The sequence below is a fragment of the Tamandua tetradactyla genome, chromosome 1 (assembly GCF_023851605.1).
Source record: "Tamandua tetradactyla isolate mTamTet1 chromosome 1, mTamTet1.pri, whole genome shotgun sequence".
NCBI classification, from domain to species: domain Eukaryota; kingdom Metazoa; phylum Chordata; class Mammalia; order Pilosa; family Myrmecophagidae; genus Tamandua; species Tamandua tetradactyla.
The window spans coordinates 208,251,759-208,257,057 of record NC_135327.1 but is presented as its reverse complement, the minus strand read 5'-3'; positions in this window follow the sequence as shown (position 1 = coordinate 208,257,057).

Below are 5,299 nucleotides of genomic sequence, written 5' to 3'. Positions count from 1 at the left end.
TCTGTGTCTCTTGAACTGACATTCTCAACTGTGGTACTTCATTCACTTTCATTGTTTCATTCAACCTCACACTAGAGGTTCTTCCATTAAGACAAGAAAAAGACTAAAATTTATAAAGATTGGAAAGAAGAAATACAGCCATAATTGTTTCCACACAGTATGGTTATGTGTGTGAAAAATCAAAATAATCTTCAGGTAAACCATTTGCATTAATAAATGAATTTAGTAAGATTACAAAATATGAAGTTAATATACAAAAGTCACATAAATTTGACAACTTAGATGAAAGATTTTAACTCCTCAAAAAGCATCAACTGCCACAGTTTACCCAATATGAAATTTGAAAACCCTAGACGTTTTCAAATTTGAAATGTGAAATCAAATTCACAGTTTAAAACTCCCAAAAGAGAGAGAATGTGAACAGTGACTGGAAAGGGGGACAAGAGAGGCTTCTGGAAATTCATAATATTCTGTTTCTTGATTGGGTAATGGTGACAATGTTCATCCACTTTGTGAAAATTCACCAAGATGAATATGTTAGTTTTCCCTATCTCTGTATGCCTATCTCTCTATGTTTTTATTGACATATAACAAGATGATATAAAAGGACATCTTTTTATGTGTCAATAAAAAGTAAAATAGAATAAGATTTTAAAAACTCTTCAAAACAGAAATATCCAGGTCTTGATAGTTTTTCTGGAGAACTCTGCCAATGATTTGAAGAAATAACACCAATTCTACACGAACTCTTCCAGAAAATAGAAGTAGAGGGAGCACATGCCAATTCATTTTATATAAGCCAGTATTTCCTTGAAACCAAAACCAGGAAAAACAGTACAAAAAAAGAAAACTACAAAACACCATTCTTGAATGTAAATGCATATAATCCTTAACAAAATGTTAGCAAATAGAATTCAGATACAGACACATATGCATATAATTATGCACCATAATCTAGTGGGGTTTATTTCTGAGATGCAAAGCTGGTTCAATATTTGGAAATAAACTAATGTACTCCACCATATTAACAAAAAAAGAAATACATGGTCATATGAATTGATACAGAAAAGCATTTGAAAAAAATTCAACACCCATTATAAAACATTAAGAAACCAAGAATAGAGGGTAACTTCCTCAATTTGATAGAGAATATCTACAAAAATCTTATAGCTAATAACATACTTAAAGGTGAAAGACTAAATGTTTTCTTCCTAAAGTTGAGAACAAGGCAAGGATGTCTGGTCTTACCCCTACTATTCAAACTAGTATTGGAAGTTCTAGCCAGTGCAGCAGGCAAGTAAAACAACCAAAAGCCATGAAGTAAAGAAAAAGAAATAAAACCATCTCTATTTGAAGATGACATGATTGCTTACATAAGAATCTCAATGACTCTACAAAAATCTTCTAGAATTAATAAGTGAATTCAGCAAGGTCACAGGATATGTGATCAATTAAAAAAATGAATCAGATTTTTGTATAAGTGCTATTCATTTATGGAAAGTGAAATTAAAAATATAATGCTGTATATGATTGCTCAAAAACATGAAATACTTAGGTATAAATCTAGGCAAATATGCACAGAAGTTGTAGTGCTGAAAATTACAAAATGCTGATGAAAGAAATCAAAGAATATCTACATTAATAGAGATACATACTGCATTCATGGATTGAAAGGCTCAATCTAATCTAGTAAAAATGTCGCTGTCTCAAATTGATACTTTTACATGATTTCTATCATTATCTCTGCAAGATTTTTTATAAATAAAGACAAGATCACTCTAAAGTGTATATGGAAATACAAAGAAACTACAATAGCTACAACAACTGAAAAATGAATAAAGTGGGAGGAACAACTCTATCCAATATATAGCTACAATAGTAAGACATTGTGGTAATGGTAGGGGATAAACAGATAGATCAATAAGTAAAACGGAGAAACCAGAAATAGATCCCATAAACATGCCCTCCTCATTTTTAAGTGAAATTTGTAGTTTAATTAAAATAAAACAGAGATAAGTTAAACAAACACAAATACTTTTCTGGTCATCAAATTTTGGAACTCAAAGCATCCCCAAAACATTGGAGGTCCATCTTATTCCTGAGAGACATCAAACATCACAGGGTATGTGATCAAATTTCACTCTTTGAACCATTCACATTTGCAATAGAAAATAGAACAGAGTTCCTCAGACATCCTTCTCCCTTCTGTCTAAAATATTTTCACAAATAGGCCCTATCCATACTTCAAAAAAAAAAAAAAACAGCTTTCTTGCATAACCAATTGGCCTGGTACTCTCGCCCTGGCATCTAATCTCTGAGTTAAAGGGTTCAGGGAGCCAAATTCAACCAGAAATTACCAGGACACCAGCGGCTACTTCACTGATCTTTTTCATGAGGGAATGGATGTGTCTTTCTACAAGGGAAGTCACTCCTCTGAGATTATTGTGTCAGTTGACAGTCATAGGAGAGTGGAGTGGGGAAGAGGGAGAATGAAAAAGCAAAGGGATAAGAAAAGAATGAGGCTTTCATTATCTGCTCACAGCCAGGAAGAATAGTTCAGTTTTAACAAACCACCCACTGCTAACTCCAAACATGCACAACCCAAACTAGAGGGGAAGGTTAGAGGTCCTAAGGGATGGAGAGACAAAGGCTGATGGCATAAGACAGCAGACTCCTCCACAGACATTTCTCACATCCCTAACACTGGAAGATGTTTAATTAAAAAGTTGCTGTTCAAAATGGTATGGAAAACATGCTTAAAAATAGGACTGCAGTCATTTTAAAAATAAACGGTCACTCCTCAGATATGAGTGGCATATAGCAGATACCAACACTTGAGGGGCCTTTTAAGTGAATTTGAAAAATGGGCTGGCAGAGAAAAAAGAAGGAAAGAAAGGAGGTGGGGTGGGAGGGAAGTAAGAGGAGTACAATGTGGAAGGAAAGAAAGCTAGGAAGAGCATGTTTGTAAGCCCATGCTTATCTATTCCAGCAGTCAAACAAAGCAAGTCCACAACGAAAAAAAAAAAATCTGAAAGTCAACTTTAAATTCAAAGTACAAAAAATTGCAATCCAAAACAATAAATACCCCGATGCCCTTGAATTGTAAAGCAGAGCCTTCTGAGCCGGGATTCTCAAACAGTTCAATGCTCTTCAGAGGTCATTCTTAAGTATTATCTGGCATAACACTATCTCAGATCTTATTACTTGGTATAGACCAGTTCTGGGAGCAGAGAAAATCACCAGGTATTTCCAAGTACAATAGGCCCTGCAAGCAATCAGATGCAAGCAGAGAGGGATAGGAGAAAAAAATAGTTGGTTACTAAAGAGCTTCCCTTTGATGTAGACAGTTTAAACTTTTTCTGCACAAATGTGCTAAGAAATGGAAATATGAACTATAATACCAAAGACACAAAACACTCCTCCCTCCAGAGGAAGGAGGAGAAGCAGACCTTAAAAAAAATCAGAGAGAATACTACCAATGCTGCACAAACTGTGCTCTGTCCCTAAGGACAAATACCCCAAAGTCAGAAGGAAAGCAACTCTTCTTTTCCATCTCTATAATTTTCTTCCATAGTTTTAAAGACTCCAAACCCAGACTCTTGCAGAAATGAGCACAAGTGGCATACAGGGAAGCTAGACAAGTGGCAAGGAACATGAATAATGCTCAACCCATCAAACTTCTGTATGCTTTCCCAAATTTCCCTGCCACTTTAGTTATTGGTAGGTTGTGATTATGATTTGATACCAAAAAATTAAAATAAAAAGAGGGGTTTGGCTTGAGGGCACCCAAAAAAAAATGACCAGGGAAGCCAGAATTTAGTTATTTCCTCTATGGGCTGCTTAGTTGTAAGGAAAAGATGCTTTGGGCCTTCAATCTCATCTGTCTAACTGGGAAGGGGAACAGGAAATAGGGAGAGGATATAGTCAGATGAAAGTCATCTCATCATTTGGCACAGAGTGGAAGAGGAGGAGGTGGAGATGCAGGGTGCTGCTGGTCCTGTGTCTTCTCCCTTTCAATGTTGAGCCTGTTGGCCACATCATGTGCACATGTGTCGATGTTGCTGCTTTCCTCTGATCCTGTCAGATGTCCATCTCAAACTGAGCATCATCCCCAACTGCATGCTTCCCATCATGATTGTTCACATTGGTCAAATTGTTTACTTCTATATAGGCTGAGCCCCCAGTCTTGGGGTTTGTTCATATGAAACTTAACCCCACAAAGGATAGGTCAAGTTTACTTAAAATTTAGGCCTAGGGGGGCCAAGATGGCGGCTTAGTAATGTGCGCGTTTTAGTTCGTCCCCCAGAACAACTACTAAATAACCAGAAACAGTACAGAACAGCTCCTGGAGCCATGATAGTGACTGGACACACAGCGTACCCCAGTCTGGAACAGCTGGACTGGCTGCGAGGCTCCAGAACAGTGAGTTCCCCAAGCCAGGGCAGTTCCCCAAGCCACAGCGGCTGGCCCCCGGTGCCCCTCCCCCACAGGCGGCTTCCCAGAGGGAAAAGAAAGAGACTCTAACAGTAACAGGGACTGAATCCAACCAAACACCAATTGTAGCATTAATAAACAAATTTTGACTACTAAAAATAGGCCCCCAGGTCAGGCAAAACTGGACAAATCAGAGGTCGCCTATTGGGCTAATAGAAAAAGAAGAAAGGGGATGAAATGGAGGCTTTTTTGGCTGTTCCTATGGAAGCTTGGCTGCCTCTGGATTCAGCGGCGGGATTACACAGGCTGCAACAGCTTCAACCATACACAGAAACAGGCTGCTTTCAGGGCTGTCTCCCGCCTAAGCCTTCCCCAGGGGAGGGGTGAAATGCAACTCAGGTGGAATCCCTCTTTCAAGGAATTCAGACTCCAGGGCTTGGCAATTTGAAGCCATTAAAACCAGCCTACAACCTTTCCTCTGTCTCCACCATGCCCCCAGCAGGGAGAGCCTTGCAAAATTAAAGGAGCCAAAACATTTTTTGCTGGTGGGACCCGCAGACAGACAAGCACCACACACTGGGCAAATTAAGAAAAACAGAGCCAAGAGACTTCAAAGTAAAGCTTTTCAAATTGCTGGGCCTCACCCTCAGGGAAAACTGACACAAGTGACTCATTTCCCCTGAAAGGAGGCCAGTTGAGTCCAGAAAAACCCGGCTGGAGTCTGTAATACCTATGTAGACCCTCCCAAGTGTGAGGAGGGAAAAGGCACCTTAGAAACAGGACAAGAAACAAGAAAACAAGAGCTGAAAAATTATGTTCTGTTAAACAAAACTTAAGTTAGAGGCCCAGAAAAAGCTGAACTGAA